Source organism: Eumetopias jubatus, unplaced genomic scaffold, assembly GCF_037043125.1.
Source record: "Eumetopias jubatus isolate StellerSeaLion01/CBP00866 unplaced genomic scaffold, mEumJub1_p1.0 scaffold_2, whole genome shotgun sequence".
NCBI classification, from domain to species: domain Eukaryota; kingdom Metazoa; phylum Chordata; class Mammalia; order Carnivora; family Otariidae; genus Eumetopias; species Eumetopias jubatus.
The window spans coordinates 82,956,079-82,982,332 of record NW_028274808.1 but is presented as its reverse complement, the minus strand read 5'-3'; the positions used below and the strand labels follow the sequence as shown (position 1 = coordinate 82,982,332).

The window sequence follows — 26,254 nt, the reverse complement described above, 5'->3', positions numbered from 1 at the left end:
TGTGTTTCTGTACTTCATTAGAACAGGGTTTTATTACTATTACAGTTTTTACATTGGTGATTAACTCTTAGCATAATACGTCTCTGACTTTGTGTTCTATGTGATGCCCAGAACATTTGGAATACTCAGTATGAGGGTTGTACAGTGTACAGGAAAGAAAACAAATCAAATCCCTCCAAAAGCCCACTTTGTCAAATACAGTATTGTGATGGTTGTATCAACTTGGCTAGGCTGTTGTGCCCATGTGTTCATTTAAACGCTAGTCTAGATGTTGCTGTGAAGGTATTTTGTAAATGTGATTAAAGCATATCACCCTCCGTAATGTGGATAGGCCTCATCCAGTCAGTGAAGGTTTGTTTTAAGAGCAAAAGCTGAGGTTTCCCACAGAAGGATATCTGCCTCAAGACTGTAGCATAGAAATCCTGCCTGGGTTTCCAGCCTGTCAGCCTGCCCTACAAATTTCAAACTTGCCCATGCCCACAATTGTGTGAACCGATTCCTTAAAATAAATCTCTCCCATAGATAAATGGATAGATGGATGGATGAACGGGTAGATCAATCAGTCGCTTCTATCGGTCTGTCTGGTAAACCCTGACTGATACCGGTATTAATTCATTAATCTGAGTGCCTGTTACGCATATACCAAGCAATGATTTTTGAAGTTTAACTTGAAATATATTGGTAGTCTCTACTCCAAAATTATTTTCTCTTCTAAAATTAAAGTGTCCATGAATTTCTGAAGCCATTTACTAACAGTGAAACATGTTTCTCCTTACGCTAGCCATAACTTTTGTCTTTCAGGAACCATTAAATTGGCATGAGGGGGAGACAGTATGCTAAAAGAAACAAAAGATTATTATATTCTTGCTGGGTGAGGCACAATATCTTATTAACAGAATTTCATTTGCTACTCTCAGGTTGTGGTCTTGACTGTTGTCACATGTTATGACCTTAAGACATTTAATTATCCCTGCTTTAAATTTCCCTTGTGTATGTGAGACACATATCCTATAATACCTCTAAAACTAGTTCTGTAAAAAAACTTCGTCAAAACAATGAGACCGAAAGTTGCTCACTCCAATCCTTAGACAAAACAGTAATTCTGAAGTTCAGACTAAGAAGAGAGTACTGTTGTCTCACATTTCAATTCTACTGGATGGTGGCCTATTAAAAATTAAATCATTAGCGGGGCGCCTGGGTGGCTCAGTCGTTGGGCGTCTGCCTTCGGCTCAGGTCATGGTCCCAAAGTCCTGGGATGGAGCCCTGCATCGGGCTCCCTGCTCTGCAGGAAGCCTGCTCTCCCTCTCCTGCTCCCCCTGCTTGTGTTCCTGCTCTAGCTGTGTCTCTCTCTCAAATAAATATATCTTAAAAAAAAAAATTAAATCATTAGCTCCTAGTGTGGCATTATGCTAGGTGCTGTAGGAAACAAATTTATGTCATCTTTATATTTACAAATGTGTGAAATAACAAATTATATGAGACAGTAAATTACTTCTGAGGTACCAATGATGAGCTACTGAAGAAGACTCAAAGTATCATAGTCAAGAAAAGCTTCAAAGAGATGGAGATTGAGCTGGGTCTTGTAGGGTTGGCAAGAAGGAAAGAGGGCATCTGAAAAGACAACAATATGAACAACTTATTATTAGTTTGCTATTGTTTTTTGAGAAGAGAGGTGTAAAAATGTCAGAAGAGGCAAAATATGGAGAGCTGTGTATCAGGTCGAAGGTTATGAATATTGTACTAGTTATCTAATGCTGTAACAAACCAAAATGTAATGGCTTATAGGCATAATAAAAAAGTCATTTATTCTCAGTTTCCATGGTCAGAAATTGAGGATTGTCTTGGCTGGGCAGTTCTGGCTCAGAGTCTTTAATAAAATGACAGTCAGATTTCTCCAAAGAAGACATACAAATGGCTAACAGACACATGAAAAAATGCTCAACATCACTAGCCATCAGGGAAATACAAATCAAAACCACAATGAGATACCAGTTAGAATGGAAAAAATTAAAACAGGAAACAACAAATGTTGGCGAGAATATGGAGAAAGGGGAACCCTCTTACACTGTGGGTGGGAATGCAAGCTGGTGCAGCCACTCTGGAAAACAGTGTGGAGGTTCCTCAAAAAGTTGAAAATAGAGCTACCATACGATCCAGCAATTGCACTACTGGGTATTTACCCCAAAGATACAGATGTGGTGGAAAGAAGGGGCACATGCACCCAGGTGTTCATAGCAGCAATGTCCACGATAGCCAAGCTGTGGAAGGAGCCGAGATGCCCTTCAACAGATGAATGGATAAAGATGTGGTTCATATATACAATGGAATATTATTCAGCCATCAGAAAGGATGAATACCCACCACTTGCATCGACATGGATGGAACTGGAGGGGATTATGCTAAGTGAAATAAGCAGAGAAAGACAATTATCATATGGTTTCACTCATATGTGGAACATGAGGTATAGCATGGAGGAACATAGGGGAAGGGAGGGAAATCTGAAGGGGGAGAAATCAGAGAGGGAGACAAACCATGAGAGACTCTGGACTCCAGAAAACAAACTGAGGGTTTTAGAGAGGAGGGAGGTGGGGGGATGAGGTAACAGGGTGATGGGTATTCAGGAGGGCACATGCTGTGATGAGCACTGGGTGTTATACGCAACTAATGAATCATTGGACACTACATCAAAAACTAATGGTGTACTATACAGTGGCTAACTGAACATAATAAAAATAAATAAATTAAAAAAAATGATAGTCAAATCAGCTGAGTCTGTAGTCATCTTGGGGCTGAAGGATCTGCTTTCAACGGAGCTCACGCACGTGACTGGCAAATTGGTAGGAGGCCTGTGTCCCTCTTCATGTGGGCTTCTTCACAAAGCTGCTTGAGTATCCTCGTGGTATGGTGGCTGGCTTCCCCCAAAGCTAGTAATCCTCAGCACCAAGCATAGGCTTCAGTGTCTTCTATGACGTGGGCTTGGAAGCCACACACTGTCATCTCTGTTGTACTCTAATGGGTCATATAGTCCACCCCTGATTGATTGTGGAAGAAAACTTACAAAGACTTGAATACCAAGAAGTAAGGATCACTGGAAGCATCTTAGAGGCTAGCTATCTCAAAGGCAGAGTTGGGTGTTAAGAGATGAGGCCAAGGATGGAAGGTCTTGAGAACCGAGTGGAACTCAAGTGCATTGGGAATTAAGGACTTTAAAACATCAGAACAAGCCTAAGCATTGAAAGAGTAGGCCACAGGAAGTAAGGAAATCATTCTAAACCCAGGTCTAGGAGTATAGCTGTGTGTTCTCATAAAATCCAAAGCTATTTAACAGTTACTGAAACATTGTGTTTTATACTTATTCTTATGCCCATAATACTGTAGGTAGGTACTACCATTCTCTCCAACTTTCGAGTTCCAATTGAGACAACTCAGTGAGTATTTCCTTCAGCTCACCTACCCAAAGATAATGGCTCCTTCCTCTGAGAGTAACACAATTGGTGACTCTTAACAGATTTTTCTTATTTGGCTTTTATGATGGTGTATTAGTTTGCTAGGGTGGCCATTACAAAGTGCCATCACAGACTGGAAAGCTTAAAACCAGAAACTTATTTTCTCACAAGTCTGGAGGCTGGAAGTCCAATTATCAAGGTGTTGGCAGGTTTGCTTTCTTCTGAGGCCTCTGTCATTGGCTTTTAGATGGCCATCTTCTATGTCTTCTATCTTTCCCCTATTCATGCAAGCCCTTGTGTCTTTCTCTTTTTATGACGCTAGTGACACTTGATTAGAGCTAATGCTCAATTGAACGTAGGATCACCCTTATGACCTCAATCAACCTTAATTACCTCTTTAAAGGCCCTAGCCCCGAAAGCAGATATATTCCAAGGTACTCCAGGTTAGGACTTCAACGTTAATTTGGGGGCAAGGGGGAAAGAATTCATTGCATAATAGATGGCTATATTTATCTCATCTACCTGGCCAAAAGTACCTTGGAATGAAAACTGTGTCTTCTCCATCATCCTATCAGTCACATTCCTGGCAGGAAAAGATGGCACATTCAAAGAAGTAATTGAAGAGAGTCAAGTGAAAGAACTACTCCACATCTGTGGGTGAGGTTAAGGGAACCAACAAGGGGTGGTTAAAAATGCTTAGCGACAGTAGGAAGCCATTAATATTTCTAGAACTAAGAAGGCAAGTGGAGGGCACTCTAACTGATGCCCAGCAAGATCTGTGCACCAGCGGATGCTTTCATCTTAGGTAGAAGAATACAACCACTACCAAAAGCAGACCAGAAGGGAGGAAGTCAGTTTATTTCTTCCATGACTTGCCATTGGATAAAACTGACTAGCCGCCAGGAATAATCAAGGAGATGAATATAGGGGTCAGCCTCCCATGGCACATGTCAAGGCAGAGAAGGGAAGAGGGCATGATCAGGCAGGGCAGAGAAAATCTTTAACAGTATTCATAATCATTACCATGTCATCAAACCATCAAGGAAATAAAGGGTCTGTAGAAAACCGGCTTGTTTAACAACTGATCCAACCTCTTTTTCGAGTGCCATCCTGTACTTCAGGATCTGTAAGGATAAAAAGTACATTTCCTGACTTCCTTGCTGCTAGGCTTTTGCTCTGACCTCCCCGCTAGTCACATTCACTTAGACTCGGAAACTCAGTCAGTGGGGAGGCAGCCGGAACTTGGTGGGGCCCTCAAAATCATTACATCTAGCAGCTTGCATTTAGTCAATAAGCAATGAGTTCCCGATCTTTGACTCACAGCCAAGGTGGGCTATTCCTCACCTTCATGGTACTCTGGCTGTGTGATCCTGGATTCAAAAGTCGGTGCCATGGTTTCCTGAGCTCAGATGCCTGATGGTTCCCATGTCTGGTGGTTCTGTGGCATTGTTCTAAGAATCATCCCTCAAGACCCTTCACACCGGCTGGCAATTGCAAACTCTTAATTCTCTACCTTGAATTCATTTTTGTTTAAAATTATTAAAGTGACTGAAGTCTGTTGAAAAACGACACAGGAGCCAAGCCTCTTGCATTCTGGATTTTTTTTTTCTTACCCTCATATTGTAAGACTGTGTAATTTAAAAAATTTGGGGGAGAAACAGAAAAAATACCCACAAACTATGTTACTTCATTATCTTTGCCAGAATGTGCAGTTGGATTCTGGGTTTTTTTTGCATTGACTGCTGTCATAAATATTTGCAGATGTGAAGGAGGATCTGAATCGTCATCTTTAAAGACTTCATAATATTCCTTCCAATATTTTCAAATACTCAGCGATAATATCCAATGTTGATAGGGGTGTGGAGAGTAGAACACTACCATATACTACCACTAGGATCATAAGTTGGTACAATGTTTTTAAATAGCACTTTATCAATACAACCTTAAAGTCTTAAAACTGTACTTAACCTTTTGCCCAGGAATTGCATTTCAAGGAATTAACCCCAAAGCATTAACCTAAAATGTGCACAGGGCTGGTAGGAGCTCAGGGCGGAGCACCGCGAGGACAGAGTGGTGGGTCCTCGTTCCCCTCTGGTCCTCTGGTCCCCCGCCATCCCCAGGGCTTACCAGCCGGGTCTGGAGCCTCCCCCATCTCCCACACTGTCTTGCCCACCACCTGGGGGCTAGCTGCTGCTGCTGTCACCCACTTGCCACCCGAGAGCCCCACACCTGGTGAGGACACGGAGCCAAGAGCAGCCTGCCCAGGAAGGTGGTGGTATATGCAACTAATGAATCACTGAACACTACATCAAAAACTAATGATGTACTATTTGTTGGCTAATTGAACAAAATAAAAAAATTATGATCTGTAAAATTGTTAGTTAAATAAATGTTGTTTTCCCCCAAAATTTAATCTTTAAATTCAAAGCATTCTCATTCAAAATCCCAGAAGATTTTTTGTTTGCTTGTTTTTTAATGAACCTGAGAAACTGATTCTTAAATATTTATAGAAGTGCAAAAGACTAAGACTAGCCAAACACTCTTGAAAAAAAAAATGTGAAAGACACACAACAGAAAACTTGAGAGTCATTATAAAGACATAGCAATTAATACAGTGTAATATTGGTACAGGAAAGAAAAATACATCCATAAAATTCGAGAGAGCACAAAAACAGAAGGACACAAAAAAATGGATACTTGATTTATGACAAGGTACTCTGCAGAGCAGTGGAAAAATAATGTTATTTTCAATAACTTGTGGTGGACAAATTAGATATCCATATAAATAAAAGAACATTGACTTGTAACTCACATCATAAACAAATATTGATTTCTAGTAAACCATAGACATTTTGAGAGGCAAAACAATAACAAAATTAATACAGGATGATTTTATCGTGATCTGAAGAGATTTCTTAAAGAAGACAAGAATAACCAAAAAAGAAAAGATTGATAGATTGGATTATATCAGAATTAAGAACATCTGTTCACCACTAGACACCATGAAGAGAAATCAAAGGCAAAACACACTGTGGATTATATTTGCAACCCACATAATTAGCAAAGGACTCATATCCCAAATATATTTAGGTTATAGATCAGTAAAAGAAATACAGTAATCCAGAAAGGGGAAGGAGAAGATAAGAGAAATAGACAGAATTTTCACAAAAACACATGCAATTAAAACTAGGATCAGAGTGATTAAAATTAAAACTGCCAATACCAAGTGTTAGCAAGGATGTGCAGCAACAGTTATTCTCATCCGATGTTAGTGGGAGTTCAAACTGGTATAATTACTTTGAAGACTGTCATTTTTTTAAAAAAAATTTATTTATTTATTTATTTGACAGAGAGAGACACAGTGAGAGAGAGAACACAAGCAGGGGGAGTGGGAGAGGGAGAAACAGGCTCCCCGCTGAGCAGGGAGCCCGATTTAGGGCTCAATCCAGGACTCTGGGATCATGACCTGAGCCAAGGCAGACGCTTCACCGACAGCCGCACAGGCGCCCTAAAGACGGTTTCATTTTCATGAAAGTTGGACATATGCATACCCCATGGTCCAGTCATTATATTCCTGAGTATAGGTCCAATGAAATGCATGCACATGTATGCCAAGAGACAGACACAGAGTGTTCATGGTAGCTTTATTTATAAAAACCAAATATGAGAAATAAGCCGTATGTCCATGAGCAGTGGAAAAGACATATAAATTATGATATATTCTTACAATGAAGCTATGTAAATGAATGAATTACAGCTATTCACATGCACACAGATGATCTCACAAAGATAACATTGACCAAAAGAAGCTAGACACAAAAGAATACTTAATATATGATTTTACTCATAAAGTTCAAAAACAGAGAAAACTCTATCAAGGCATTTCATGCATGCTTGGATGGTAAAACGATAAAGAAAGTAAGGAATCGGTTTCCATAAAAAGAATAGTGATGATGTTGGATGAGGAGAGAGGGGTAAAGAGTTACAATGCTGACAATGTTCTATTTATTGATCTGGACTGTGTCTATAAAAGTGTGTTTTGTAATAATTCATGATGCTGCTTTTGTTTTTTGCACAATGAAAATGTTAAAAATAAACTTGTCAAAAAATTTTCACCTGAATCTAACTTCCAGAGGACAGAGGAACAATTTAAATGATACCACTAGGAAACAATCAGACAAATGTAAAACATTCCGTGTAACACAACTTGCCTGGTCTCTACAAAAAACTAGTCATTAAAAAAAAAAAAATGAGGGAATGCTCGAAAGCAAGAGACTGAAGAGACATAACAGTCACAATACTATGTATAAACCTTGATGTGGTGGGGCAAGGGGAAGCTATATAAGACATTTTAGGCACAACAGAAAATTTTAAATGGACTGGATAATAAATTATATTAAAAACTACCCTTAATTTTCTCACGTGATAACAGTATTACGGCAATGTAGTTGAATATCTTTCATTAAATAGCTGCATGCTGAAATACTTAAGGTTAGAGCATCTGAAGAAAAAACTTGAAAAAAAATCTGGAAAAAATGCTCACATCACACATATATGTAGAGAGATTTAAACAAATGAAACAAAAAATCATTATTGTCAAAATGGTGCGTACTTACAGTAATATTTTTTCAAACTTTCTATTGAAGAGTTTGGTAGGAGAAAATTGAAAAATAATTAAATAATTAAATGATCTTTCCTGTGTATGGAAGGAAAGGAAGAGAAAAAAGGGAAGGAAGGAAAGAAGGAAGGGGAAAGAAAGAAAACAGAATGGTAATAATAAATAACACATGGGAAGATTCTCGAATTCATTAGAAGGATGTTTTTTAAAAAGCTATTAGTATAAATTGGCAATAATTTATTAAATCATTTTAAAATAATCTCTATATTTTGCATATATTCTCCATATCTCTTTATCAAATTCATATATTAGTCTAAATAAGCACAAAATAATCTTCCTTATAAAGTATTTTTTCTATAGAACATTTTGCATAAACAACACAATCACGTAGTTCAGAACATAAAAAGCATAAAATATTATTCAACAAGAAGTATCTTTCTCATGAGGAGTAAAGGAAACCCTTGTGCTCTATAGGTGGAAATGCAAACTGGTGCAGTCCCTGTGGAAAACAGCATGGAGGATCCTCATAAAATTAAAAATAGAAACACCATATGATCCAGTAATTCCACTACTGGATATTTACCCAAAGAGAGCAAAAAACACTAACTTGAAAAGATATATGTGCCCCTGAGCTCATTGCAGCCTTATTTACAGTAGCCAAGATATGGAAGCAGCCTGAGTGTCCATCAACAGATGAATAGACAAAGAAGATGTGGTGTACGTACAATGGAATATTACTCAGCTATTAAAAAAAAAGAATGAGATCTTGCCATCTGTGACAACATGGATGGATCTAGAGGGTATTTTGAAATAAGTGAAATAAGGCAGACAGAGAAAGACAAATATCATATGATTTCACGTTTATATGTGGAATCTAAAAAAAAAAGTGAACGAACAACAAAAAACAGAATAATGTCAGGAGATGAAAAGTACAGCACAGGGATATAGTCAATAACATTGTAATAACGTCGTGCAGTGACAGATGGTAACTGCACTTACTGTGGTGAGTTGCATGGAATTGTCAAATCCCTATGTTGTGTACCTGAAACTAGCATTGTATGGCAACTGTACCTAAGTAATAAAAATTAGAACAAACCCCCCCAAAGTAACGTCCCATCCATGTCCATGTTTTTGCCCTTCTAGATATTGTGCACTCATAAACAAATCCATGTATATATTAATGGGACTTGTAAATATCAGTTGGTTTTTATGATACTTCCCTGAGATTGTATTTGCTTACTTTCCCGCAGCTTTGAACAAGTTTGTCATTTGGTGGACAGTGCCCTCTTGTGTATAAAACTGAATCTGCAAGTCAAGTCATGACAAAAAGGACTAAACTGGAAATTCTTTTACAGGTGTAAAAGTTCCTTGGAGTCATATGGTGTATCACCACACCATCATTTACTCAGTTATGGCCAGCTTCAAAATATTAGACCTTTTCTTTAAGCCCTCAAAGAGGGTGTCCCCATGCTTGCCTTAGTGATTTCAACGTATTTAGCACCGAAGTATTTTGTCTCTCAAGTATTCTCCCATCCGTATTTTGTTTGATTAGAACAGGAATAATTTCTACTGAGGTACAATTCACATACTATACAATTCACCCATTTAAAGTGTACAACTCAATGGCTTTTAATATATTCAGAGTTATGCAACCATCATCATAATGTAGATAATTCTAGAATATTTTCTTCACCCCAGAGAGAAACCCCATACCCATTAGCAGCCACTACTCATTTCCCCGAACCTACAGCCCAGCCCTAGGCAACCACTAGTCTACTTTTGTCTCTATTGATTTCCCTTTTCTGAATATTACTATACATGGAATCAAACAATATGCTGTGTAGCTTTTTTCTGACTTTCTTTTTTCACTTAGCTTAATGTGTACAAAGTTCATCTCTGTTGTAGCATGTATCACTACTTCAGTTTTTTTTTTACAGCTGAATAGTATTCCATTGCAGGGATGTACCACATTTTAATTACCCGTTTGTCAATCGATGGACATTTGGATTGTTTCCACTCTTTGGCAGTTATCAATAATGCTCCTTACAGACATTCAATTATTTTCCTTTTACAGTTGCAAAGATGGAAGCCTTCTAAGCTGAAATGACAGCTCAAAGGCCACAGTGGAAGGAGTCTGCTCTATCTCCCTGTTTCTGTAGCTGGAGCAGAAAGAAGATAGAGAAAAGTTGGAGAGGTGGCTGGGCAGCCCATAGAGACTGATGGCCAAGGAGGTGGTGGCAACCGGGAATATACTTAGGAAAAGAAATATACTACCGGCACATTCATATTTATCAATGCACATTTTGTGATATATTTTAATTGTGAAGAATTCCTATTAATACATTTTTATAACCCTCAGTCCTTTGTCTCTGCTCAGATAATAAATATGCCGTTCTCAAATCCATTCTTTCCTTCTGCTACTGCCCTAGTTTACTCCTACATCTTTTCCCACCTGAACCACCTCACTCCCGCTAAACGGATCTTTCTTATCTCCAATCTGATCACATCACTCCTTGCCTAATGTCCTTCAGGGGGCCCCTACCCCCTTCAGATTAAAGCCCAACTCACCACTGTTTCCTTCACCTCTTACTCTCAGGTGTAAGAGCTGCTCTTGGAAACTATGGGTAAAAATTAAGTTGGTTTATTATTTACTTCTCAGTAACAGCAATTACAGAAGAGTCATCTGTAAAGTCAATATAAAACCTTCTGAATAAATTTGTATATCAAATTTCAACACAAAATTAAAGGAAACTTAAAATTGTAATTGAAATAACTGGGAACTCAGAGTCATCATGAAATTATCAGGATTTTTTAAATTAATCATATGGGGTGCCTGGTTGGCGCAGTGGGTTGAGTATTCCACTCTTGGTTTCGGCTCAGGTCAGGATCTCAGGGTCATGATCCCAGGGTCATGGGATTGAGTCCCACACAGAGCATGGAGTCTGCTTGAGATTCTTTCCCCTTCCTTCTCCCTCCCCCTCTGCTCCTCCCCACCACTCGCTGCTGGTGCTCTCTCTCTATCTCTCTCTCAAATAAATAAATGAAAAAAAAGAAAATTAATTTTAACAATCAGGAACTCAAAATAACTATGACGTAATAATCAGTTTTAAAACTAGTAATTCGGGGGTACCTGGATGGCTCAGTCTGTAAGTGTCTGCCTTCAGCTCGGGTCATGATCCCAGGGTCCTGGGATCGAGCCCCACATCGGGATCCTTGCTCTCTAGGAGCCTGCTTCTCCCTCTCCTCCCAGCTCGTGCTCTTTCTCTCTCTCTCTCAAATAAATAAATAAAATCTTTAAAAAACAAATAAATAAAAAATAAAACTAGTAATTTATTGGGGCGCCTGGGTGGCACAATTGGTTAGGCACCAACTCTTGGTTTCAGCTCAGGTCATGATCTCATGGTTGTGGGATGGAGAACCCCGTGGGGTTTGTGTTCAGCTTGGAATCTTTGTAGAATTTATTGATTCCTTTGATGTTTTCGAGGGCATTATTTACATTGAGCTTAGTCATATATCATTTTGACTATACTATTACTTTTACTTAAAATATTATGTCAAGTTCATTCTAAGAAAACAAATTTAAAGTGGAGACTTTCAATTTATGCCTATAGCTCAAGTTATAGAATCTACATCTTTATTAATGACATCAATAAATTCTACAAAAGGATTGCATATTAGCTGTAATTGAGTTTTTAATGACCTGGTGGTGTCATCTCAATTTTTCCATAATGTATTGACAATAGTTTCAAATCTGTCTTTAGTAAATGTGTTTTTGGTACATTTCAATATGTTGTTGAAACCAAAAAAGTAATTGTAAAATTAGTGGATGATATAAAAAAAAAATTCAGTGTGTAAAGGACATTCTTCTGTTGCTTCATTCATTACCAAGTTTAAAGAGCAAATGGAACAAGGACCATAATGCCCTAGACTGTTTTTTGAGGGTATGTTTTTGCAATGTGTTGCATTTGCTTCAGATGTATGGCATTGTCATATCCCTGAACTCCCAATTTATTTTTGACAAGATTGAAATTTGTTTAAAAGCAGGCTACTAAAAATGTGTATAATCTTTCTTTAGTTATGTCTTCTACTGGACAGATTCCTCAAAACTATTCAAGATAGAAATATTGGCACTTTTAAATCCATGAATCTAACAATAATTTTAAACTAGTTCACATGATTTACATCTAGTACATCAACTGAAAAATAGTTGGGTAGTAGCATGTCTTACTTTGTTCAAAGTGATTTTGTGAATCACAGTTGCTATCACTTAAATTATTTTTGTATTTTACTCTCTATATATTGTGTTGTATTCATGTCAGTGTTGGTATTCTGCATAAATATATACCATAATGTTATTAATGTTTGCTATGGCTTGTGTGAAATGAAAAAAATTCTCATTATCTTACTCCAACATCTATTGGATGATCCTTTGAATGTTAAACATGGCCTTGCCAAGAACGGCATCATCTGTTATGCACTTGACACGATCATTCCAGTATAACCTGTTTTGCTGCAAAGTTAGACTTACATCAGTTTTGAATACTTTACAATGTTTATCTCACTTCATGTTTACCAAGGATAAATATAAAATCTAACAACCTTTATGTCTATTCTTTTTTTTCAATTCTATTTATTTGTTTGGGAGAGAGAGAGAGAGAGAGAGAGCACGAGTGGGGGGGAGGGATGGAGCAAAGGGCAAGGGGTAGCAGACTCCCCGCGGAGCAGGGAGCCCCTATGGGGGTTGCGATCCCAGGACCCCACAATCATGAGCCAGCTGAAGGCAGACGCTTGACCGACTGAGCCACCCAGGTGTCCCTATGTCTATTCTTTTTCTTCAGTTGCTTTTCCCCCCATTCCCAAAGAGGTTACGATACAGACAAAATACACAAACCTCTAAGATAAAGTAAAAAGGATCAGTTTTTCTCCTGCTTGGCTCCCTACCACCACCATTAAGAAAAACTTATCTACAATAAATTTCTGAAAAATCCCAATCTGAACCATCCTTTGAAAAGTTAAAATTTTTCACTTGAGGTGTATAATTTTCAACAAGGGTTTACCATTGTTTAACATTCAAATTACTTGACCATTACCTAGAAAGATTTAATAATCTCTGTGAATAAGAAATATAAATTTGGTCTCTGCCCCTGGTTCCTGGCACAGAGCTCCTTCAAAAATGATTATAATTGCTGGAGAGATAGGGGCTCTAGGAGCATCTTTTGTTCTAATATTTGGCCTTTGACCTCAGTTCCTGACACAGAACTCCTAAGTCCCTCAGAATTTCCTGGATGATAGGGGTGTCTTCTGTACTGATGAGGCGATTCTTGGCGGGCTCCTGGAGAACTTCCGGGTGGGGGCTTGTCCCTGAGGAAACACCAAGCCCTGATTAGAAGTGTGGATCTTTCCACCCCACCCCCATCCATGGAATCGGAGAGGGGCTGGAGAGAGTTAATAACTGAAGACATCATAAAAATCCCTAAACTATGGAATTCGGAGAACTTCTAGGTTGGTGAACACATACACATGCCAGGAGGGTGGTGCATCCCAATTCCATGGGGACGAAAGCGCCTGTGCTGGGGACCTTTCCAGACCTCAGCTTACATACACCTTCACCTGGCTATTCTTCTGTATCCGTGATTATGTCATTTGTAATAAACCGGTAAATGTGTTTCCCTGAGTTCTCTGAGCCGTTTAGCAAATTATCAACCCTGAAGAGAATGTTGTGGGAACTCCCAGTGTATAGATTTCTAGTCGGTTGGTCAGAAGTATGAGTGACAACCTGGGGTTGCAACTGGCATCTGAAATGGGTGCAGTCTTGCGGAGCTGAGCCCATGAACAATGAACACATGAATAAATGTTTCTTAGAATTGAGGAAATGCAATAATTGTCTTTCAGTGTCTTTTCTAGTGGCTTTAGGTTTTTCCTTTTCTGATATGTGTGTATATTTGAAAAAATTCTGACATTATGGAAATGTTTTAACTTAGAATGTGTAGCATTTTAATATAATATATAAACAATATACCAGTGAAATTTTAATAACAATTAATTTTTGTATTGAAGAAATGTTCATAAAAACAAGAAAAACAATTTTTACAATTGCCAATCTTTCCTCTATATCCTTATAAGTTACTTATTTATAGTAATATATCTGTGTAATGCGCTTATTTAGTTTTTTAAAAAAGATTTATTTATTTGAGAGAGAGTGCTTAAGTAGGGGAGAAGCAGAGGGAGAGGGAGAGAATCTCAAGCAGACTCCCCGCTGAGCACTGAGCCCATTGCAGGGCTTGATCCCACGACCCTAAAATCATGACCTGAGCTGAAACCGAGTGGCTGCTCAGCTGACTGAGCCACCCAGGCACCCAATACATTTATTTATAAAAATATATTTTTTAAAGATTTTATTCATTTATTTGACAGAGAGAGACACAGCGAGAGAGGGAACACAAGCGGGGGGAGTGGGAGAGGGAGAAGCAGACTTCCCACCAAGCAGGGAGCCCGATGCGGCGTTCGATCCCAGGACCCCGGGATCATGACCTGAGCCAAAGGCAGATGCTTAACGACTGAGCCACCCAGGCGCCCCTATTTATAAAAATATTTTATCATCATAAATAAGTATTTATATTATAAATATTTATATAATGCAATATGTATTTATGCCATATATTTATAAATACAAATATTTATTTGTTATATATATCTATGTTGTAAATATATTTTAATATATATATTGTTTATGAGATGTGTTTACTTATACATAAATACATTATACATATATATGATATATAATACTTTTATGTAATATATCATATTATTAGAAAGAATAATATACATACTACATATAGCGTATATTATATATTTTATAATATAATTTTATATTATGTATGTTTACATTAATAAAGAATTGCACTGTATCATATATATTTACACAAATATATTATCTGCATATATGATAACAGTATGATAGATATTATTAAAATATTTATATTATAAATACATGATTTTTATTACAGAGGCTTTTTTATTCATTAATGATGGTTTGTTATATAATGAAAATATTTGTTGATTTAAATTGGGACTCACCAGTAGCAACTTGGTACAGTAAACAAATAGAAGAATATCTGAACTGCTACTTAATTGTCAAACTTAGCCAGTGTTCCAGTACCAATAGGAGATTTCACTCTCTCTTTTTAAAATTTTCAAGATATTTAATAATCATTACACCAGCCAGAAAAACAGGTTTTTATTACAAGCACATATTTTAGATATGTTTTAGATATTAAATCAATGAGATTTTTCAGTTATCAAGTTCTTACCTTTTTCATAAAGTGGAACACAAACTATCAGTCAAGTTAGAAACTGACCCTTAATCTCATCTGTTGGAAAATTATAATACACTGATTTTGTTAGAATAAGATACATCCGTGCTGTCTGTTAGACAATTATCACTATAATTACACAACTCATCCAAAGTAACGAAGATATCTATATTAGTTATCTATTGCTGCCTAACAAATTACCTGAAAACTTAGTGACCTTAGACAGCAATATACATTTATCATCTCACACAGTTTCTGCAGACCAGGAAATTGAAAGCGTCTTGGCTGGCTCGTTCTGGCTGGAGGTATCTCCTGGGATTGCAGTCAAGATGTCAGCCAAGGCTACAGGGACCTGGAGCCTTCACTGAAGCTGGAAAATCTGCTTCCAACATGACGTCCTCACATGCTATTGGCAGGAGGCTACAGTTCCTCACTCAGGAGCCCTCTCCTTAGGTCTCTTTGAACATCCTAAGATCCTGACATCTAGCTTCTTCCAAAGCAAGTGATTTGAGGAAGAAGATGGATGCCTCGGTGTGTTTTCAGACCCATTCTCTGAAGTCACGCATCATCATTTTCACAATATCCTATCGGTTACAGTCGGCCTCACTCAGTGTAGAGGAGACTACACATGGAACTGGTACTAGCAGGCTGGGATTATTGGAGGCCATCGTAGAAGCTAGTTACCACAATATCTATGATGTAAACAGCACTCATTTAGATGTAGGACCTTTGTGTAGTGCACAACTTGAACAACCATGCATGGCAGCCTTAAGCAGTCACACTGAACAATACACAGTGGTTTTAGAGAAGACATTTTCTATCTCTCTGAGAAGTAAACTGGTTTGATAAGATTTCTTCCTGACTTTTGAAGTTTTTCTTCTTAACTTTTGTGTTTTTTATCTAACTTGTATTTTTTTCCCTATATTATCCTATCCTAATATGTTCTTTTTCTGATTCTGTATCTTATAGTAGATGGACTTCATAAATATATTTATTTCCTCTTGGTTCTAATATATCTTGTTTCTTCTTTATTCTTCTTTTTAAGTCCTCCATTTTCCCTTTTTGACTGTCTACTTCATTCAAACAGATAGTTTTTCTCCTCATTTTCTTTAATAATGAATAATTTTAAAGTTACCCTTAAGTTAAGTGTTCTAAAACCACTGATTCTCTACAAACTGCTTTTCTGATTAGGATAACATCCAGGCCACGTCTCTTCATCAGATGATGTCTACCTTCTGGTTTACACCTGTTGAACTGAAGTAATTTTAAAAAGCTTTCTTTCTGTACCTCATAAGCATCCTGATGTAGACCATAAATTATATGGCATAATTCTGACAGGGAATAATAATGATAGGGAATTTCTCTGTCTTGTAGAAAATCTGATAGATCACATAAGAGTACAAATCCGTGACAGAAAAAAAGATTTTTCAGTTCTACAAATGGCTCTGGATAACAAATACTACATGTATTCCCCTGGCCCATGGATTTTGAGATCTTTAATGATAGAGTTAATAAACGCAAAAGTGAGACTGCCACACAAGTCTAGTATTCCTAGACAAGGCAGTTAGTTTTATGGGTATTGAAAATAACTGACAACTCTCCTAGAAGGTGGCTGCATTCAGGTGAAATGTGAAAACCAAGGTTGCCTATCTGTTCGTGCAGGATGAAAGAATGGGTACTCTTCACGGTCCCTACTTAGTCTCTTTCCTTGCCTTCCATTTAATGTAATAGTTCAAACTTAAGAAGCAGGAAAAGAATTTATGGAACTCTGATTTAAAAGTACTCTTTAAATATTATTTGAGCCACGCATATTTAGTAGCAGAAGGTGGGCTTATTCCATTGCTGGAGGAACAACAGTTTAAAACAAGTCAAAAATACTCTTCTAACTGTGGCTTGCATGTTTTTTAAAATTTATAACCTACTTCTTAAGATTTTAGTCATCAGTGTGGTTGGTTCATCATACCAATAACTCTTTGATTTGGATAAAAGACTCAGAGTCTTTCGTGAGTCTGGTGGTACTAATTCCGAGAAACTGTCAGATGGAGAAGACCTGGGTGGAAGAGTGCCCAGGGAGTGAAGAGAAAACTAAAGAACGCCTTGTGGTAAAGTACCTGATAAAAGCCAGCTGCTGACAGGCATCCTTCCTTCCTCCCTCCCTTCCTTCCTTCCTTCCTTCCTTCCTCCCTTCCTTCTTCCCTCTTCTTTCCTCCTCCTTCCCCTCTTCCTCTTCCTCATTCCGTCCCTCCCCCTTTTTCTCTCTCATTTTCTTTCTTTTCTTCCTCCTTCCCCCTCTTCCCATCTCTCGCCTGCCTGCCATCTTACCATAACTTAATGGAACCGGGAGGTGATTTTTATCTCAAATTTGAACATGTGCAAAGCCATTGCTTCTCACAATTAGTTTTCATGTGATTTAATTATAACCCATCAGATTCTACTTTTTTTTTCTGACACTGGTGGAAAGACAGTTTTTATTACGTTTATGTACAGAAAATCCAACAGTGTACACTTAGCCTGGTTTGGTGGCCAGTTCTTTAGCCTTTGCCTTTTCCAGCTTGGCAATGCGAGCCACCGGCTTTGGACCTGGGATGTTGCCTCCCCAGTGAGGGTGGATCTCATCATATCTGTCATTGTCGTTGGTCCTGATAGCTTCCACTTGCTTAGCCAGAGCTCCTTTGTCTTCCAAGCTAACCTGTGTGAGTGCGACAGTGGTGCAGGTCTTCCTGTGGACCCAGCCTGCCTTCCCCTTGATAACGCAGTAGGGAACCCCCATCTTATGACACAGAGCACAGGCAGGAAGACAACCAGCTCAACGGGATCCACGTCAGGTGCAATCATTACCAGCTGAGCCTTCTTGTATTCCACTAAGATGGGGACAGTATTAACCCCTGCTTGACGGACAGATAGCCTCTTAGTGGGGACATCTCCTTAGACAGCAGCTTTCTTCTCTGCCCTTGCCAACAGTCTCTGTTCTTCTCTTGCTTTGTCTCTAATCTGTATTTGTGGGCCAGCTTAAGCCGTTGAGTAGCTATTTGGTGGTCCAAGGCCTGAGTGAACTGGTTAATGGCGGGAGGTTCTTCCAGGTGCTTATACAGAATTGCCCTTTGCCACTGCAGCTGGATGTAGTAGGGCCATTTAACAAAGCAGAGAGCGATCCCTTTCAGGCTGGATGTCTCGTCCAAATGTCAAAATTCTTGGGCCTTTTCTTAGTCAGGGGATGTAACACCTCCTTGGCCTCTTATCTCTTCAAGATGGCAGGGACTCAGCACACCTTCTTCCCTAGCCTTCTTTCCTTCAGGCATCTTGGAAGGTTGGAGGAGAACAGACTCCTTTTTTAAACATTGGTGAAAGGCTGACAGTCATCAAAACACTGTTCCTTGACCTCTGAACTCTGGGTTGTGACCTCTGAATTTCAGGTTACCTGTAAGCACATTTCCAAACATTCCAAAGTACTTGCTTTTCTCCCCTCCACCCCTCTACTTTTAGTACAATTTCCATTATTTTCTTCTTCAATACTTTTATAATCCTAAAATAAGATTCCTGTTCTCATACTTCCTATTTTCTGCTTTTTGGCTATAAATTATGTTCCTAGTTATGTATACAACAGATTCTTAAATTCAGCTTTATGTGCTTTTATGTGTTTTCACGTGATAAGAGTTTAATAATTAGTAACTTTATAAATTCCAACTTATTTACTTCTTAGTTTTCTCCTGAAGTTGTGCAAAATTAAAAATTAGAACACTTTCTTTTTGTGAAAATTGTGTATCCCAGGTAGCTGTCCTAACTTGGGCTCAAGTAAAACTCATTTTGTGTCAACATTTCCTGGTGTAGTAGCCAGGATATCAGAGCAAGTCTTCTGAGATCACCCGGGGGTCCTCTGGAGCTCAGTGCTCGGTACCAGCACTGGCCCTTTGTGCCCGTCCGACGTCTCAGCTCCTCACAGCCATACCAGGTGAGTTCTCCTGCTATCTGGACCTCCTCAATTTGAGCTGATGGTCCTGACTTTTATTCGAGCTATTGAGGGTTACCAGTAATGTTCTGAAGGTGGGAATAACCAGAGGGGTAGGAGTTGATGGGTTGGTTGGTTTTTTGTTTTGTTTTTTTGTTTTTTTGTTTTTTTTTGGTAAAGATTTTATTTATTTATTTGACAGAGAGAGACACAGCAAGAGAGGGAACACAAGCAGACTCCCATGGAGCAGGGAGCCGGATGCGGGGCCGGATCCCAGGACCCCGGGATCATGACCTGAGCCGAAGGCAGCTGCCCACCGACTGAGCCACCCAGGGGCCCCGGGTTGGTTGTTTTAATTTGGCATTATACCAATCTTATTAATATAAGGCTTGAGTAAATTTTCTGGCTAGAAATATGAGAGACTAACTCACTCAGCTCCAAAGAGCAGGGAAATTTGCTCCTTCTAGCCGAATGCTGCTTCCGGGGGACTGAAAGCCTAGAGGAGGTGTCTGAGGATATTCCTGGAGAAGTGTAGTGGTCCCACAGGAATTTCCCATCTCATAAGGTAATTAATGATTGGCTCGTCTGGGGATGCACACATAAGGATTGATCATCCAGTGCTCCGAGCCCCTGGATGAAACCTCACTGAGAGAAACCCGAGACACATAAGAGGGTGTATCGAGACCATTTGGAAGTGACTGTCACAAGCAGCACCCTCTGGACCCACCACACTTGATATCCTTAGATTTTATTCAAGTCTTATTCTAAAAATAAAGCTGAAACTGAAAGGAATGGGGAACTGTGCTTCAAAAGCTGGACCACCGCCAGAAAACCAACAACACCCATGGAAAACTATAGCAGGCTATATGTACAATACATAGGGAGCCTATACTTGCAAGTGCTTATTTAAATGGGAAAATGTCAGGATGACCTGTATCTCAGATGGCCCAAATCAGGTTCTTTTGACATGTCTGTATTAGTTTTCTGGTATGCACACACAGTGAGAGAAACACAGTGAGAGAAACTTAGTTAAGACTAAGTAACCAGAAACTAGGAACCCATGTGGTTCAGTCAGTGAAGCCGTCAGCTTCTGGGGGGAAAACCAACGATCACAGAGGTGCTCTGGGCTTCGTGTGTTTTGTCTGTTGCTGCAGCTTGTGAGATCTTTGCATGAAACAGGCCATGCAAAATAACAAATTCATGGATCCATAAATTATAATGCTGTCTTATAATTCGTTTTGTTTTAATAAAAGGGGGCTAGTTGGAAATTGGGTCTTGAATGTCCTCTACACAAATATTAGTGAAACAAAGGCTAAGTTTTGTTTGCATCTTATCTGTGTCCATGTGTCCATGTGTGTTATGAATGTGAGATATTTTCTCTACCTCCATATGTATTGCTAAAGCTGATTTGGAACGGGGCTCTATTTCATTGATTTAAAGGCAAGTGCATGTTAAAATTGGGCATTCTACAACTCAGAAAGACAAAAACTAAACCAAATGTTTTTCAAGTTCACATGCTCTCAGATAAAATTCCCCACGTCCAGATCTTTATGTTACTCCATAATAAAGATGCATCCCAGGAAGAGACCCGGATGATGATCCGAAGAGATAAAGATGAACAAAAATTGTAGACACCTCATCCCCTTCCCAATAGTCAGAATAATGAGGGAGAGGAGGAGGAAGATGGGCAGACACTAGAAATCCTAAATCCACCCCCCTCTCCACGCACAAGCACCAGAATCAATGCCCGACCCACTGCCCGCTCCTCAACCTTTTCCCGAGGGCTGAAAGGCACCCAGAGAAAAAGCCCATTTTGCAAGAGGAAAAGACAGGAGATGGAGATCAAAAAATAGAGAATGTCAGTTCAAAAGTTTAAATCTGCCTCTGGTCTTGCGAGTAGCACCCCTGCTGCCTCTGCTTCCCCCCTCCTCCTGCCCGGGCACCAGCTCCCGGGCTGCTCTGCTCGCGCGGCCGCCCCTGTAACACCCTCAGCACCTGCACGCCCGCACCATCCGCTCCCGCTCCTCCTACCCTCACCAGCAAGGAGCAAAGAGCACTCGAAGCTGTTGGGCCACCTCCTCGTGAGGTTCAAACCGAAGCGTCTCCCAAATCAGCACGCAGGGGCCTAAGCGCTCCCCTGGACTTAAACCGCTCGCTTCCCATTTCCCCACAGGAGCCCCAGGGAAGACCTGACAGTGGGAGACAAACCGGTTGACTTGTTAGTGGACGCGGGCGCAGCGCGTTCGGTATTGAAGCTAATCCAAGGTTGTTGGTCCAATTAAAATAGACATGTCTTTAGAGTTCTCAGCATTAAATATAAAACTTTCGTTCTGCCAAGGTTTACTCAAGCCAAATAAACGTGTGTTATCTCTATTGTAATTTGTGAAGAAAAACATGACTTAAAAGGATGGTTGATTTTTTTTGTCTGTCTCATAAAGTTTTCATGAGTAATTGTTAAGAGCCAATAGGTTAAATAACTAAAACGGTTTACAGATAAATTTTAAAATAGCTTTCAAACTCTTTAGCAACCCCAAACTTTGAAGTTTTGCTAAATTAAATGATAAATTGGGTTGAATTCATTGAATATCTAAGTCTTTTCCAAATAAGATAAAATACTGAAACATTAATTACTAAACCGTAAGATTTGTCTATCTTATCTTATTACAGAAAAACTAAAGATATTTGGGTCTGTTAGTAAACTTATTTTATGGTTTCTTAAAAATTGCACTTTTCTAAGAAAATTATGGCATATATTCATAAATTTGCCAATCTAAAGAATTCTGGTGTCATAGTTCACAATTGGTTACTATTTCTTTTCACTGGAGACTAAGGTTTCTGAAAGTTAAAATTCTGCCACATGTAATTAAGACCGCTGGAAAATGATAAGGAAAGTAAATCTGTATGTAGGAAAGTAGATGTGTGAGAAAGGTATAAGGAATGACAATACATTTTTGCTAAAGGAAAAGAAAGTAATTTTGTCCTGAAATGAGACTATTTAGAGAGGTAAAACTTAGGACCAAGTCTGAATGAAAAGAAAAAAAAAACGTTGCAGAAAGTTTGTGAAGGGAAATCTTTGGAAAAGAACTTTATGCACAGTCAGGACCAACTAAGATTGGAATAAGAGAATTTTAAAAGTACACTGGCATAGGGGCGCCTGGCTGGCTCAGTGGGTGGAGCAGGCCACTCTTGATCTCAGGGTTGAGTTTGAGCCCCACATTGGGTGTGGGTTATTAGATTATTTAAAAATAAAATATTTAAAAAAATAAAAGTACACAGGTTTGAGATCTGGCTTTTCTCTCTGTTAAAAAGACAAGGTTTTTTTGGATTGTTCATCTGCTCTTGAAATTATAAACAGTATTTTTTTCCCCTGACCTGCCCAGAAAAACAAAATTTCTATATTTGTTTTTATCAGGTCTTTAATTAAGAAAACTAAAACTCCTTAATATTAAATGGGCTAAGTTTTGCTAACAACTATATAGCCTTTTATACAATCTCTTATGGCTATCTTGGTTAAACCGATAATTAAGTCTTAAGTTTCGTAATGATCTGTGATCTTATTTAGGCATGTGCCTTGAAATATATATTGAGAGAGAGAGAATGAGAGAGGGAGGGGGGGAGAGAGGCAGAAGGAGAGGAAGAGAGAGAATCTTAAGCAGGCTCCACGCCCAGCACAGAGCCCAACATGGGGCTCCATCTCACGATCTTGAGATCATGACCTGAGCCAAAATCAAGGGTTGGAAGCTTAACCAATTGAGCCATATATAGGGGTGCCTTTATCTTTATCTTTATGTTTATATTTATATTTACATTTATATTTTAACAGACTTCCTAGAAATTCAAATTCTAAATAAAGTCTTCTTTTTGACTAATTCAGCATATAGGCATGTTACAGCTGAGATTTACAGAAAATGCTCTTCATCCAAAACTTACCTTACCTGAAGAGATAAGGAAATACCAGAGAGGTCATCATTCCGATTCTTCAAGATTGAAAAATGATCATAACTCAGGGGGGAATTGAAACCGTGCCCCATAGGGTTAACGAGATTAAATTAGCAAAAAGTCTAGAGCTTGTTTTTCAGAGAACTATCTCCCCCTAATCAGCTATTGTGTCTTTTCAGACCCCACTAACAGTCTCTTTAGCTGTCTCTGCAGAAGCTTGGACTCAAGGTCAACTGATACGGTTCCAACCTAGGAATGAGCAAGGCCCTGAATTCCTTTCCAGAGACAAGCCTAAGACCCCATCCAGGTTACACCAGCTTTTGGAGCACGCCCATAACCCCTTCTCCTTGTCCTAAGGTAACCTCCTGATGTCAGGGACTGAATTTTCCCCTGCTCCGGTGTTAAGTCTCCACCCCAAAGTAAACATGGGGATATACCTTACATAGATGTTTGCTCAACGCACATGCTCCATCTTTCCTCATAAATAATCATAAGTTTCCCTATTCCTTTATCAAGGTGTATATAAAGGATTCTTTAGATTTTTTTTTCCTCCTGTCTATTCAAGTCTATTCCAATGCTGCATTGGTTCCTTCAAATTGTACTTATTTGATGGGGCGCCTGGGTGGCTCAGTCATTAAGTGTCTACCTTCAGCTCAGGTCATGATCCCAGGATCCTGGGATCGAGCCCTGCATTGAGCCCGCATCGAGCCCCGCATCCAGCTCTCCGTTCCATGGGAAGCCTGCTTCTCCCCCTCCCACTACCCTTGCTTGTGTTCCCTCTCTCGCTGTCTCTCTCTCTGTCAAATAAATAAATAAAATCTTTAAAAAAGAAAACAAATTGTACTTATTTGAATTCTTTTACTGTCCATGTGTTTTGTTAAAAATGCTTTACCAAATATAAAACCAGATGCTCTAAGCCAAGCACACATTCTATGTTTGCTTGTCAATTGGACTTTAAATAGAGAACATACATCTCTTTTAAGCTTCCCACCATTTATGTTACAATATGTTCCACCCAATGAGAAACCCTAGGTAAAATATATATATATTCAGATCTAGCAAAGAGGGGCTTGATGGACCCAGGGCAGACAAGCTGATCACTCTGGCACGAAGGGACATAAAAACATAGAGTTGATCATCCATGCTTTCTGAGGCGAGATTATTGATCAAAAGGGGGGAAATGCTAAAGGAAATGTTGAACTTTTGATGTTGGCGTGCCCTGCTCCTGGGCTCCCAGGGAAGCTATGCTTAACATTTACTAAGGTCAAAATGACTCAGCAAAACCTCAAAGCGTGGCTCTATTTCTGCCTCAAGCACACATTGTTTGTCTGTTTTGTTAAAAAAATAAATAAGTAATAACCAAAAAGGAGCATTCTGAACATAAAGATAAGAAAAACAAAGAAACCTCCCGGGTTCCCATCAGATTAAAGGCATGCAGCTTTGTATTACTAAAAACATAAGAGAAAGTCTGTAACTTTCTGGAATGTCCTTCATCATGATAATTTGTAACTTTTCATGTAGAAAAACATATATAACCCTGCACCAAAAGTCCCTTCCCTGGAGCACTCTCTTCTTTGTGAAGGTTGTGTATCCTTGGCAACTGTCCTGACTTGAGCTTGGATAAAACTCTTTCCCTTTCTCTTTAAAAATTTTTAAAAGGTTTGTTCATTTTTGTTAACAATTCTGACCCATAAAAATTGTAAGACAATAAATACATTGTCTGTTTTAAGCCCATAAATTTGTGGTAATTTTTTTTAATGTAGCAATATATAACAAAATATTTACTCTCTGCCCCCATTCTCTTTTATGTCTCCAAATGCTCTTGCCCCCTCTCTTCCTCTACTTTAATATAAGGCCAGGTGTCCCTGGCATTTCTGGCCCTCCAGGGCTATTTGGCCCTTCCTGGGAAGAATTCCAAGCTGTGCCTGTCTGAGGAATTCTGTGCCCGTCCAAACCCTGGTCCCAGAGGCTGAGATTTAGATGACGTGGAGAAACAGAAGAAATGCCCCCAAATATGCATCTGAGGTAGCCAGAGAATTCCAGGATACAATTCTCAAACTACAGAAAGAGCCCAGATGTCCATTGACAGATGAATGGATAAAGAAGATGTATATATATATATATATTAGAATATCACTCAACCAGCAAAAAGTATACACACACACACACACACAGACACACACATATATATATATATATACATATAATAGAATATTACTCAACCAGCAAAAAGAATGAAATCTTACCATTTACAATGACATGGATGGAGCTAGAGTGTATTATGCTAAGTGAAATAAGTCAATCAGAGAAAGACAAATACCATATGATCTCACTCATATGTGGAATTTAAGAAACTAAATACATGAACATAGGGGAAGGGAAGGAAAAATAAAATAAGATGAAAATAGAGAGGGAAGCAAACCATAAGAGATTCTTAACTATAGGAAACAAACTGAGGGTTGCTGGAGGGGAGGTGGGTGGGGGGATGGGTAATTGGGTGATGGGCATGAAGGAGGGCACTTGATGTAATGAGCACTGGGTGTTATCTGCAACTGATGGATCACTAAACTCTACCCCTGAAACTAATAATACAGGACATGTTAACTAAACTGAGTTTAAATAAAGAATTAAAAAAAAAAGCAAGCAGACAATCTCCAAGGGACTAGAGCACACGACAGTCAGTATATCTCTTCAGTAGAGCACTTCATATCATCATGGCTACTGCAAGTGCTCATATTTTCAGGTGAGCCTCGGTGTTTGGTAATTATTATGGATAAGAGGGTTTTTAAATTATGAGACAATTATGTCAAATAAAAGCTGTATTTTCTAAAATTTACAACTTTGTAAATGTATATGGAATGTTATAAACTGACTTTACCAAGGGGATTCCATTGCTGTTGTACACCTCCTCTACTGAAGTGATCTCAATTTAACCTAAATGACTTTTCAACACTGCTTTTCAGACTTACATGAAACAGAAGTAACAAATGGT

General features: G+C 38.9%; 1 pseudogene; it reads right to left on the bottom strand.

Annotated features, from left to right (window-relative positions):
* Positions 1-17,883: 17,883 nt before the first annotated feature.
* LOC114208149 (large ribosomal subunit protein eL8 pseudogene) lies at positions 17,884-18,682 on the bottom strand (annotated as a pseudogene).
* Positions 18,683-26,254: the final 7,572 nt, after the last annotated feature.